This window comes from Lutjanus erythropterus, chromosome 7 (genome assembly GCF_056507025.1).
Source record: "Lutjanus erythropterus isolate fLutEry1 chromosome 7, fLutEry1.hap2, whole genome shotgun sequence".
Lineage (NCBI taxonomy): Eukaryota > Metazoa > Chordata > Actinopteri > Lutjaniformes > Lutjanidae > Lutjanus > Lutjanus erythropterus.
In genome coordinates this window covers 5,239,152-5,254,135 of record NC_139323.1, presented here as the reverse complement: position 1 = coordinate 5,254,135, position 14,984 = coordinate 5,239,152, and positions in this window count along the sequence as shown.

The window sequence follows — 14,984 nt, the reverse complement described above, 5'->3', positions numbered from 1 at the left end:
CCTGCCATATGTACAATGATAAGGAGAAATCAAATATTCCCTTTTCTTTCATGAATAAAGTACACATTCTTTTCAGCTCAACTGTTTGAGAAATGAAGTATTTTGCTGTTTGATGGTTGAAGACTTAAGAACAAACTGTGCCTACATGCAAAATATCAATATCTTTTACCATGAAAATGTTTTCTTATCACATTCAGAGTGAAGATGGCTGCTTATTACACTGTTCAAACACTCACTTATTGACAGCCTACATGAAAGACATGCCGTTATCTGGAATTAACTGACTTATCTTTGCAGCTCTGTTGTACTGAGGTACGGTAGATTTAAGACTTTACAGCCTAATATTAGAGAATTGTTCAGGGCAAAGCCTGAACGTTACAGCGGTTAATCAAGGGCTTCATGCAAATCATTCAAGCACTTCAGTTTGTAACCTTGCTTCAGCTCCGGGCAACATATGTGGAGGTCATCTTAATGTTGGTGTAACTTTGCAAATCTCTGTTGGCTGCATCTTGCAATCGTGGTGGCATTGCAGTAGGTGCCTCACCATCTGTTGCCTGGCAGAGAGTTGCACTCCACTGAGTCACCTACCAGAAAACAAGCAATGTGCAATGACACATGGTGATGATGTTGTCAAATGTCTTGTTTAGTCCAGCGGGCCGTCCATAACCCAGATACAATCTATTTACAATGATATGAAACCGAGTAAAGCAGTGTACCTTCACATTTGAAAAACTGGGACCAAAGGAAAGGAGTTTTTGTTTATTTATGAATGCAGAATCTGTAAGCAAGGGGCAAATTTTTGGCATCAGAAGCATTCTGGTTTCATTTTATTGTCCAAGTAGCAAATATGTGGACTCAGGTCACAAATTTGATGAATTTAAATTCAACTTGATGAAATCAAAAAAGACTTGCATCTCAACTTGGACTTTTACACCAGTGAATCAGGACTTCATTTGGACCTGAGCCTGCTGACTTCTGAGCCTGAGTCAATTTACCGTCCTTTGTTGAATCAATCAACATTTTGTTTGAACTAATCCAACAGCATCTAATCAAGTTACAAGAGAGCACCATGAAGAACTAATGTTATGTTATTGAGCGCCAATTAAAGTAAAGAGTGTCAAAGACAATTTTGTTTGTGTACAAAAATTCTGTGTTGGTTAAAAAAAAATCCAGTCTTCAAGACATGCAGATTAAAAATTAAAGATGGAGATGTTAAACATTTGAAGTTGGACAAGCACACACACTTGGCAGAAATGCAAACTCAGAACCCAGAAGTTTGTGCAATACTTGATTCTGATTGGTCAATTACAGCATCGTAAGGTCTATTGTCTCCATATGGATATCCAGTGGTGACACTGGAAGCCTTGAAACACTAGCTGTTGCCTCCACAGGCTAAATTGTCATCAGACAATAGGTGATGGGTCCCAAGATTGTCTATCAACTGATCAATAAAGTAACTAATGCTGTCAAAGTATGAAATATAATAAATGTGGCTTACGGCGCTGTAAAAGACTATAACTACCACTATAGGTCGCAGTAAGCCACCAGCACCTTAACAATTTTCTCTTCAAACACTTTTCATAGTAACACATTTTCTTTAGTTACTTGTTTTTACAGTAACCATTATTTTTGATCTGACCACATTAAACAACTTTATATTCATATCAGTCCTGTTGTTTACAATTATAACAAGTAAGTACTTTAAATCAATTTCTGAGTCACCAATTGTAATTAAATACTTTAAGACTGTGAACATGGTAAACATAAACCTAAAAAGAACAGCTGATCCAAAGTACAGCTTCTTGGAGCTGCTAGCATGACCGTAGACTCTTAGCTTTCTTGTATTTTAGTTTTCAGTGGTAAATGAATGTTTTGTCCCTGTTGGTCAAGACAATCTACGGACCTCGCTGACCATGTGCAAAAAAAAAAAAAAAATTAAATGCCACCTGGGGGGCATAATGTGTCCTTGTCTAAAAAGAGACAAGGTCAAACATTTTACAGCAGGTTCCTAAAAACTGGACTGTGCAACAAAATACAACTCAACTGCAGGAATTTTATTTTCAGTATTTTTATTGGATTGAATTGGGTTGAATTGAATTGATTTGATTTGTTCCGGGGGTTCGATGGTCGGTTCAGCAAGGGACAGATTCCTGCTGCCAGTACGGCTTATTCTTTGGGATTTGAGCCTCCGTTAGGTGTTCGATGGCCGGTGCATTAATGGTAGATTCTTGCTGCTGACACGGCTCATCTTCTCCTCACACCTTGATCTTTGTCTTTTTCGATCAGCCTCAAGCTCAGTGGACAGCTCAACCTTGAGTGACATCTGATTGTTGAGCTGAGCTTTCAGTTCCTCCACCTTTGCCTCATAAAATCTTTCCTTTTCAGAGGCATTTCGCTGCAGGATGTTGATCTGCTGCTCCATCTCTTGACAGAAGCCATCCTGCTCAGGCCTCAAGCGGTTGACAATGTCCCAGTCCTCCACAATCGTGGCTGTGTGAGCCTCTTTTTCTTTCTGAAGCTCGTGCTGAAGGGTGTCAGCCTGCTGTCTGACAGTGATGACATCAACTTCAAATCTTTGGCGTATCTCGTGCTCTGAAACTTTGAACTTGTCCAGTTGTTGGAGTTTGTCCAGAAGCTCAGCTGTGAAGTTCTGCTGACTTTTTAGATATGCTACCTGGAGCTCCTCATAATCAATTTAAAGTGATCCAGTGATCACAGTGATGTGCAGAAAGTTTCTGGATCACTCTACCTTCTCACTCTCTCCAGTTCTCCCTTTGTTTCTTTTCTGCTGCTGATGAACATTTCTTTCAGGGTTTTTTGTCTTCTTTTCAGCTGCTGTCTTGTCTCATCCAACTGTTGGCAAAATTCTCCTGTTCTCCTGAAAGACAGTGTTGGCTTTGTCCCAAACCAACTGGTTATCAGCTCTGTAACTTCTTGACGAAGCTCATGGCACTCCTGCTGGGCCTGGTGGAGGTTTGCTCAGCATTCCTGCCAATTCCTGTTGAGCACTGCTTCCCTCTGATTGAAGGCTGCTGTCCAGAGGTCCTCTGCTGGTCACCTCTTGAATACCTTGCTTAGCTCATTTTCAGTGTCAAAGTAATGTTTTTGTTTAGAGTTGCGTTTTATCTCTGATGAACAGATGTGTCTGTATCAGTGATCTGTCTCTTGAAGAGTTTCTTTTTTCTTTTTCAGTCTCTGCCTTTTTGGCCAACATGTTCTGCCTCTTTTGCAACCCACATGGACTGTTTAACTGCATGCATCAAATATGATTGGTCAATACTACTCAGACCACAAACTGACAACAAACAGAAACCAGAACACTTCCAATACCACAATCTTGTCCCTTATCAACAGATTTTTGCAGGTGTTTGGTTATAGAAAGTAAGAAAACCCTAATCTGTTTTGTCTGTGCTCGGTCCTATTCTCTTCTCCAATTACATGTTACCTCTCGGTACATTAATCAATAGCTACAATTTTGGTTTCCTTTTCTATGCTGATGACACTCGACTTTACATTTCCATTCAGGCTGATGTATGCCAACAACTGGTAAGGATGGAAGAATGTATCTCAGAAATCAAACAGTGGATGTCATCTGACTTCCTCCTCTTAAACGCAGAGAAAACAGAAATGCAAATTCTTGGTCCTAAACAAATTAGACACAGATTCTGTGATCTCACTCTAAACATAGCCGGGTCCACAATCTAACAAAGCTCCTCCATTAGAAATTTCAGTGTCCTAGTTGATCCTAATCTTTCCTTTGAAGGACATATAAATAATACTACAAAGACTGCATACTTCCATTTACAAAACATTGCAAGATTTGTCCAATCAGTCAGATATTCAATATTGTTTATCTTATGCATTTTGTATGTGTTTTTTGACATATTTTTGCATGTTTTTATGACATTGATGTTTTGTGATATCGGACTATAATAGACTTTGATTTGACTTGATTTAATTTGGATGGGTGGATGTAGTATGTCCAACTTTGTTAAAAGCCAACGTCACTGAACATAATCTGAGGTTTTGCAGAGTCATCCAATTCCAACCTTCCTGACTGATGATAGATCAGACTGATTGATGCCATAGCAGCTGATCAGTGTGTATGCTGAGGCTAATTACAATATAGAGCAGTGTTTCTCAACCAAGGCACACTGTCCTGCATGTTTTAGATGTTTCTCTGCTCAAACACACCTAATTCACATGATCAGCTTGTCATCAAGCCTCTGCAGAAGCCTGATAACAACCTGATCATTTGAATCAGGTGTGTTGGAGCAGAGAAACATCTAAAACATGCAGGACAGTGTGCCTTGAGGACCAGGGTTGGGAAACACTGATATAGAGAATCTGCAGCGTCCAGCCAATGCAAAACCTGATATGTTTATTATTGCTGTCCTGTATTTTTCCCTTCAACATGTTCCAGCTATTTGTCATGTTTGTGAGTAAATCCAGTCAAAGTCCAACTGACAGAGTCTTGGGTGAGGTATTAGACCTCAAATTCCAAAATGTGGAGAGGACCACCAGCTTTAGGCCAGCGTACTTACCAACAGCTTTTCTACTGAATGCTCTGCAGTGTTGTGTCTATCTGCTGACAGATTACGGGTGAAAGGGTCACTGATGGCTGCCATGACTGGAATACAGCACGCTGCCTGAGTCACACAATAGTGTAATAGTTTTTAATGCTTTTCCAGCAGTGAACTTCAATTCATTTCTGTCCTGATAAGATGTGAGGGAGCCTGGTCATATCTGGTAATTGCTTCTTCACTTCAAACCCCGTCTTTTCAGCAGGAAACTATTGTTTCCTGGGGATGTGCGCTTTAGCTGCTCGAGTGTTTATGTTCTGAAAAAGATCATGAAGTCGAAAGTGCAGCACACTGCTGTTCTGTGGAATGGTTGGAAGCAGCTGGGAGGTGTTCTGCTAAGCTCTGTGGTTGTGGGGGGGCTGTTTGTGGTGCTGTTGTATTGAATTGCACTGCAAAGAGCAAACACTGAGAAAATAACAGAGGGATGCAGGATTTACTGCATGGCTATTATACTGAAGTGCTTTATATACTCACTGATCAGCAAAACAGAAACCCCTTTATGCTGAAATGCAATGAATGATTGAATTAATAAATCCAGTAGTTCCTGCTAATGCTTATTTTCTATTGACCAGGGGAAATTCACACACAAAGCTTCACACCTTATTTGTGGGGCCTTAATTTCTCATTATGCCAGGATTGTTTCTGTAGTTGTTTCCCTTTCTGTAATGTTTTAGAAACAAAGTGACATTAAAGCTACCACAAGGAGTTTTTTAACTGGTTATGAAACAGTCTCAGTTTATTTCTGATTCCAGTAGACCTACATAAGTCAGCAAGACCATCTGTGAGAAGATCAGCTAAGAGTGGGTATGAATAGTTAGTCTTAAAGATCTTGTACAGCAACAATAAATATGTGTTTTGTGTTTGTCACACCACAGAAATGTGTTGTTAACTGCCCAGCCAAATTTGAATGATTACAAAAATTGCAACGTATTAAAAATTGAAATGAAACACTGGGGGTGTGTCCACTCCACTGTCTCAGTGTCAAACACCACTACGACCTGAAAATGACCTGAAACATGGACGCCCCCTTTCTAGCAGCTTTATTGGACATGTCCAGACATGTTTGAGCCACCAGAGCCAGAGGACGGTGACAGGATGGTACTTTTTTTCTTCTTCTGTATCGGATTGTTGGAACTGAAGTGAGCTGAGGTGAACTACTGGGCTGATTTGGACTAAGAGAGTTACTGAATGTACTTTGCACCTGACTGTGGGGCTTATATAGTGTTGAGGGACGTCACGAGCCATATTTCAGGTCCGCCTGAAGAATTCTGAAATCGTGTTTGAAATTTTACTCCACAATCCAGCACTGCATAGTAACCAGTCTTTTCACGTTTTCAGCAACTACATTCTCACATGTATAATGTGTTGTGAAGGAATACTCCCTTTTTTCTTTACACAGACTTAGATGGCTTCCACTGGGTCAGACTCTTCTAGAAATCAGAAGAAACGAGCTTGTGTTTAAATTTTTCAAGCCAAAGTTGAGTGAGCAGCACGCAAGTTTAAAAGAAGCAGCTTTTGTCTGCAGGGGGATCCAAAATCAACCAAATATAAAAGTTCCTTGTAGGGGTGTAAACAAATATTGATACACTTGAGTATTGTGTTATTACGTTTGGTGGTACTGTATCAATTCTCAAAAACACTGTATCCTGATTTTGTGATAACAGCAAAGGTTCATGGCAGTGGTTCATTCTGTGTTGTGTTCTAGTTGTTTATTTTCATTTATTTATTTGCACGATAACAGTAGAAAAACATTAACAAGAGAAAGAAAAGAAGCAAACTGTGAAGAAGAGATTTTAAAAACCCTTCAAGGCTTGTAAAATGAATCTCACCTCAATAAGCATTATACAGAAGATATGTAATCTGCAAAAGTGGGCAATCAAGCAACTGTAGCGTCAAAGCAAACTTAAAGTAAGCTACATAAATCAAGCAACAGCATAAACTCAATAAAATAATGCAGTGAGAGTATGTGTGCATCAGTGTGTGTATATGTGTGTGTGTGTGTGTGCATGTGTGTGAGAAAGACACAGTGAAAGAGAAAGGTCAGTTCCAGTCTGATATTTTCTGTTTCGATAGTTTGCTTCTGCAGACAGGTCTTAAGCCTGCATTTGAAATTCTTGAGTGAATTAGACTGAGATGCAGTTTGGATGTTACTGTTCCATAGCAGAGCACCTCTACATCTAATTGAGAATTGACAAAGCCCAGTGCGAAACACTGGGAGGTGTAACCAGCTGGCATGTCTTGTATTATAATTATGGATATCACTGTTAGGCTGAAAAAATAGTTTACAAGGCGTAGGGAGCAAAGCAGGCTGGTGCAAAATTTTGAAAACAAAAAACACAAGTTTGGTATTTTCATGTTAGAAATTGAGAGAATATTGAGGTGTTTGAAGAGAGGGGCTGAGTGGCCAACTCAAAATGATACTGAAGCAGGGGTAAATTAAGCTATAATAAAGAGTTAATAAACACTTGTGATGAACAAGGCTTCAAAATTTGCAGATGATGCCAATGGATTTGGACATTTTATTACTAACAAAATGAATGTGACTCTTTCAGGTGGGAGATTCATAAATCAGGACTCCAAGGATGCTTGTGCATGAGGCCTGGATAATTGGGTTATTTCCAATAGAGAGAAAGGAGTAAGACTTACAATATATATATATTTTTTTTGGTGTAAAAATTGATGATCAGCTTTAGCTTTTGCGATGAGTACAGGGAAGTTGGTGTGTGAGAGAAATAAATTGGTGTTAACGGCAAAAAGTATTGAATAAGTACTGAATAGGAGGGGTCCTACATACATCAGTGTGAGACCTGTATGTTCTGACAGTCCTATTACATGTCCATCCATCTGTATTTATAAACTGCTGGCAATTATGAATATGATTGTAAAACCACTGATAAATAATTGGAATAAAACCATGGTGTGACACTTTTTGGATTAAGATTTCATGATTAACCATGTCAAATGCTTTAGATAAGTCAAGAAACATTCCTAAAGCATATTTGCTTTTATTTAAAGCAGTGTGAATTGTATCAACCAATTGAAACACTGTGGAAACTTCTGTGGAAAAGTTTCTCCTAAATCCATACTGGTTTCATCATTCTGTTGTAAAGCAACTTCCCCCAAATCTTTGAAAAACACGAAAGGACAGAGACAAGGCGGTAATTGTTAAATGAACTATGGTCTCCATATTTAACCACAGGAACTACTTTCACGAGTGTAAGGTCATTTGGTTTTATTCCAGTTCTGAGGGATTTGGCAAATATATAGGTCAATGGCCTGATAATTGAGTAACTGCACTTAATAAGACATGACCTGACCTTATCATGACCAGCAGCTGAATCTTTTATAATGGCAATGATATCCATGATTTCCTTCTCAGTAGGAGGATCAAAGCTCTGCAGAGACAGATAGCGACCTTTCAGGAATTCAAACGGAGATCTAGCAAGAGAACTTAAACTTTCTGAAAGAAAATTACCAGTACTGACAAAAGAAACCCTGGCTGCTACTTAGCAGTGTTGTTATCTATCCTCACTGTTCTGATCATATAAAAAGTTTCTAAGTCAGATTTTATACATATGGTGTTGTGTTCGGTTTTCTTGAAATTAGATGTGAATATATCGTCTTGCTTAATGTATGGTAATATACTGAACTGTAACCCCTGTAAAGCGATACATGTTGCATCACCAAATTCTTGCCAACACAAAGCCTAATAGGGCCCTCACATGATAAGAAATTTGTCTCTGCCTCACCACCAGGTAGGGCACAGCGAGGCAGCTGAGGTACCTTTAGCTCTGGAAGTAGCTAAATTCATAAACTATATGATTCACAAATCATATAACTCACTCTGACTGTTTGCATTTCACCATGCATTATGTTTACTGGCGAGATCGTAGGCTGCTTTCAATGTTGAATCACAAACACTTCTCTTCGGTCGTGTCTAGAAGGGAACCCTTGATTTGCGAAGTTATCATGAGATTTTTCTGTTGTTCCTTCATTGTTACATGAAAATGATCACTTTTGCGAGATCTTCTGCAGTTCTTGACCATCAGTCACTGTCTCCTCTGCTTGTGTCACTTTGACACATCTGCGGTCTCTTCTGCCTGTGTCATCACATTCAGCTGTTATCTCATTGGTTGCGCTTTGAAAAGTCAGCGGCAAACGAGGTCAAGAAATTTCAACTTTGAACACAGTGGTCAGCAGCACATCCAAGCGGTGCACCACACCAAGGGTGCGCTTGGTCAGGCGACACTGCTCTCTCCATAGGAAAAAAATGGGACAGCCAGGACAAAGCGTTTTTACCGCTGATCATGTGTCGGGGCCTTTAGTTCTTTAGTTTTAAGTAGTCCAAATCAAACCAAGCCAACAAATCTTGGAAACACCTTGAGCCCTAGCTTCACCTGGCACAAAATGGTACACAGTGGAGTGCAACTGTCATTGCTAGTTTCTGACCAACGCAGTTGTCTTTTTCACACCCAGTGCCCTGTGGGCACCCTCTGACACCAAACTGAATATCTTTGGCTTGTGATGACGTGTTAACTTGCAGACTAAGATGTTGTCAAGGTGTGCTCTTACACAATGTGCAGCAGTAATTATTCCTCTGTCAAATTAAGCAGGTTTTCTTACCCTTAAGATTACAGCATCAACAGAGTAAGGGCCTGGAAGGTAACTTAGAGGCTGATGGCAATGGTTATGTTTTGATGGAGTTGAAAGTTATGGGAGACAAAGGTTTTGTGCCACCTGCAGCTGCAGGGGCTGAAAGAGACTGTAGTGAATGATTCAGACCCTGGTCAGAATGAAGAGAGCAAGGACGCTACAAAAAATGAAGACACCTACACTGAATTAATGCAGTTTTTGAATGACAAAAGTCTTTCCTTGATTATGAGCCAACGATGGGAGCAAGGCGGTGCAGATACTGAGGGACCGTTACACAGGTAAAGGAAAGCCACATGTGATTAGCCTCTACACAGAGCTAACATCTCTCCAGAAAGACATCAACGAAAGCATCATGGACTACATCATTTGTGCAGAGACAGCAATTGCAGCATAAAAATGGACCATGGAAATCTAAGAAGCAGCCAAAAGTAGCCAACAGCAGTAAAACATCCAACCAAGGTGCTATTGCTCTATGTAAGAATAAAGTGTGTTGTCAAAGATATACACATGTTGACATCAGGTACCATTTCATTCAGTCTGCACTTGGTGATGATAAAATAACCACTGAATATTGTCCAACAGCAGACATGGTTGCAGATGTTTTGACTAAGCCTATAACAAAGTTCACGACTAAAAATTAGTTATATGTTTGTGAACTGCTACAGTTGTGAAGTGTGTAACTGTGCACAAAATGTATAATGATAAAAATGTGTTCAGTATAACTTGTACAATATAAGAGAAAGTGGGGGTGTTATAGACTAAGATGCTGTTAAGGTGTGCTCTTACACTGATGTTGCCATGTCATGTTATCACTTGTGATTGATGGATAACTGAGCATGCCCAAAATAAAGAGGCTTTCTTGCCGGTTCAAGCAGCACCGATGATGAGCAGGAGTAATTATTCTTATGTCAAATATGTGTAATAAAGCTGATTTTCCTACCCTTGAGATGACAGTGCCAACAGGACATCATCTTAAGCTCACTGATCAACACTTTTCACCATTTTGAGACATTTTAAAACAAACAACTTTTAATCAATTAAACAAGAAAATGATCAACTGATTAATCAACCATGAAAATAACCGTTAATTCCAGCCCTGTTCATATGCACACCCTGTTTCTGTCAAAGTCCCTGCTGCACTGCATGTCTTTGCAAATGTGTCAGTCCAGTATACTGAGTTTACACACAAGCTGATCCATTTCCTCAGCAGAAACTGTCTGCTACCCCCACGTACCAAATCCACTATTTAAATAACAATGTGCCAGAGGCAGGCACCCTTGGTTTTCAAGGGGAGATGATTTTCTAAATGGTTCAATTCATGTTATGCCAAAAATGCATCTATGTAAGAGGTAATCAATGAGTAGGTGTGCATTAAACGGTTTGAAGGCGTGAAGTGGAGGCCAACACCCGCCCACCCAACGCAAAGCCTCCATGAAATGACATCTCATTCACCAAAAATATGAAATAAAAGCATTCACAAATTTTTTTGGTGGAAGTTTTGCGCTCAGAATTGAAGCTGACTGTTGTCATGACAAGGAATAATTCTAGTCCCTTTAACAATCAAACTCAGCTGGCTTTGCTCAGTTGGTAACGAGTAACACGGTTTCCTAACTGGCAGTGATGGAGCGAACAACTGTCACATATACAAGTGATGATGCCGCGGAGCACTTCAGATTCCTCCCTCTGAAGATGAGTAAATCATGTGTCTGACTTATTTATTAAAAACTAATGTAATTTTCTTAAATCAGCTTTGTTTCTATATAGTTTGAGGACAGTTTACTTAATGGTAACTCCCTTTTTCCTTCCAAGCTCTATCCTATTTTTTCAAATGCCTTTAACGGATCAGACAGCTGAAGATATGACAGGAAATGGGAAGAGAGTGAGGGGGAATGACACGCAGCAAAAGGCCACAGGCAGGATTCAAACCCATGGCCACTGCAAAGGACTGACACACTCTACCAACTGAACTACCCAGGTGCCCACAAACCCCATCCTTTTTGAGGATAACCCTGTGAAAAGGCTGCTGTGGAGCATATAAAAGGTGCCGCTTCTTCTCAACCTCATTAATTAGTCTCTCATTCTCCCTTTGATCGCTTTGATGAGGGGAAGAAAAAAATGCCAGGGGTGCAACATTGATTAAAATAGGTTGGAGGTGCGTGAAACTTGGCTGAAATAGAGCCAGGGCGAGGGATTTTTCAAGAATGCAACATGCCGCTCAGCCTATTGGCTGGCAAATGGAGCAGGTTAGGACGTCCTCATTTAGTAAAACTGAAGCCATCATCCATTCACTTGATTTGACGGCTGTGCGCTTTAATGTTGCTATGGTTACAAGTTGGGTGGTGGATGAATTTTGAATGGTGATTAAACTCGAGCTAAAGTTCCTGTGTGTTAAGTTGCTGTAGTTTTATTGCACACCTGTCAGCCAATTAGAAAAGAGTATTCACCCAGAGCATTGTATAAGATTAATACAAAGACTACATACAACCCCTTTGTCTCTCACCCAAATTATGCTCCATTTAAACAGCAAAATTGGAGTTGGACACGCCCTAAATCTACTTTAGACAATGTGCTATAGAGCACTTAAATAGGGCCAGTTGAATCAACAACAAATAAATCAAACTAACATGTAAATAATAAAAATCCTCAGGTTAGAGTACTTAAATAACAAGTAAATTCATTTTGGAAAAATTCACAAGTTCTGTCTCACTTTAGTACAAATGCACAGGCCTACCAAAATCTCAAAAGATAAATCCCCAAATATCCCAGATGTAAAAGCACAGAGTTAACTATTCTACTCCCTTTTGGTAGTCTGAAAAATAAAGTTGTTTTTGGAAAGCTGTTTAAATAAGTCAGTGATACTGAGGTTAATTTTTGTCGGTTGTTATCTTTGACTGATCTTACTTTATAGATAATTTTTTCAACTGTTTTATTTTACAGAAAATAAAACAGTTGAAAAAAAATCCCACACACTTAGCAAAGAGATGTATTTTGTTGTCTCGGAATGAAAATCATCGTCATCTGCCATTTAAGTTATTTCTTGAGTGACTTTTACTGTTCTTACCATTCATATAAGCAGAGAAAGAAAAGCAGAAGATATGGATTTTAAATATTATAAGACAGCTGTGATGCTTTGCCCTCCACACAGCTTTTCTGTGCAAGAAGGAACATTAGATGAGTTCATTTTCAGCTTCACCTCCAAATAATCTAAACTGAAATTAAAATGTCATTGTGTTCCCAGATTTCAGCAGTTACCATGGTGAGTACAGTGTTATAATTACTGACGGAAATGTTTGCCAATGCTACAAAAAAAGACCAATATTGTAATAAATCAGAATTATCCTTTAAGGCAAAAAGAATGTAGAAGAAAGTGGCATGTAAAAAGTGACTGATTTTACTGTCTCATTCTGTCTATTCCTGCTGCTATTTATTGCTACATCAAACTTTTACAAGTCCAAGAAGTAATCATCTGTATCAGACTCCAGGAGAAGTGTTCTCCCTATCTCCTCCTCTCATCTCAGACACCTCCACACATCCTCCGCCTCATCTTTCTGCGAGTGATTTTGTCACCTGTCCATGTGTAGAAATCTGATGACATCCGAGGCTTCCTCTCTGAGCTTCCCTCGAGCTCTACCCCTCGAGCCTGTCACTGCCTCCTCATGTCATCTGCGTGACACCAGCTCACGGTGATGTCTGCCTGCCCTGCTGGCATGTGAGCCCGCACGTCTTCAACTCAGTCTTAACTACAAGGCCGAGCCGCTCTTTATTCTCGGAAAAGTGTCCCTACTGCGAGACCTCTCAGACAGGATCAAGGGGACCTTTGCTCAGCCCACTTAGAGACAAAAGCAAGGAGAGTCTGAGAAAGGGAAGGAAGAAGCACCTCAAGACTCTGTCTTATTATAGTGCTGCAATGGTGCCCTTTTACAAAACTAATTAGGCTTCTTCAAGGCCTCGCTCTGGAAACGCCCAAAGAATCAAAAGTATCCCATCAACAGGTCTGGGAGGGTTACTCTAAAAATTAAGTACTCTGATGCAGTCACTAATTACAGTCAGTAAAGTGTCAAAATATTTAATTAAACTTCTTTATTTTATTTTACTTTTGGATTACCTCAATATAAAATATGGTGAAAGTGTTCATGCTAATACAGTGTTTTTACGGCTGCAGCCAAATGATTATTTTCATTGATAACCGGTTAATTATTTTCTCCATTAATCGATTGGTTGTTTGGACCACGAAATGTCAGAAAATGGGTAAAAATGTTGATCAGAGCTCAAGATGATGTCCTCAAATGTCTTGTATTGTTCACAACTCAAAAATATGCAGTTTACTTTCAGAGAAGAGGAAAGAAAACAGAAAATATTCACATTTAAGGACATTTTTTTCTTAAAAGAATGACTCAGTGCAATTTATAAATTATCAAAGTAGATGCAGATTAATTTAATAGTCAGTTAATAATAGATTAATTCTTGCAGCTCTAGGTGTTTTATGTTTGTTGTTAGGTTTCTTAGTTTGTCCAACTGTTCCTTCCTTTGTTGTGCGCAATTTAATGATGAACTGATTGATTTAAATGTGAAATTTCCACCCACTGAAGCATTTTTTTCATTAGAGGCGAGGTTTCTTTTTATTTTGTGGTTTGATTACTTCTAGATGTCAGGCATAGTCTGCATTCAAAGCAAAAGTCTATTTTTGCAAAAGGCTACGCTGCTCTTCTAAGATTTTAATTATTTGAACTGAGTTTAAAATAGTTTTATATTTAATGAAGCTTAGTGTACGTTCAATCAGGCAGACTATCTTTACGCCTCATTCATTCACAGCTCTCTCTTAATCTCTTTCCTTCTTATTCCCAATCAGCTGATTATGGGTGTTCACTTGTCAGTTTACCAACCAGATGTAGCCATTGTGTCCATCAGCCAATCATGTCGTTGCCAACAAATGTCAAAATCTGTTCTCCTTTCTGCAGTCATCAGCTGTCATTCCAGTGTGGAACTGTTGCAACGCTCCTCCACCCCGTCCACCTCCAGTTCTTCATAACCAGAGCCCAGGTATAGCTCATCAGAAGTCCACTCCTCATCACATCCTCATCTTCAACATCTCTTCACCACCACCAGCGTCTAGACCCCATTGGGGGGGGGTTTCAAACATTTATTGTGGTTTCACTACCCCCTTAAACATGATGACATTAGTATGGGTCTAATTGCCAAAGACTTTCCACATTTCTCATCCTGATTGTTCACAATTAAATAGATTTTTGTTCAGAAAGAAGTCTCTCCTGATTGAACTAATAAAATAAATAGAAAAACATGAACATTGCGCACCATTTAGTATAATATCATTAAGTAGACTCCTCTGGTAGGAGGAAGTTCTATTTCAAATCAAAATGGGAGACATGAATGTGACCTAGGTCATTGTTAGGACTGTGAACTTAAAAAATGTGAACTATGAACATGAAGTTCATTTTAATCTCTGTTAACTGAACTTTCTCTTCAAGTGTGAACTTGAACAACAGTGGACCATACTGTGGCTGACACAGGACAGAGAGCACAGCTCGTCAGTGCATTTTATTCTGCTTTTCAAACAGAGCTGATAAATGAGCTGGAGGGATGATAACACAACAGTTTGTGTGGAAGAACATTTCGGCTGTGACCCTGGAGGCTGCTTCAGGGCCATGTTGACAGAATGATCTCAAGCCAGTGAACTGTGTCAGGCATGTCATCTACTGGCACTGCCACATCGCTCCTTTGGAAAGAGTA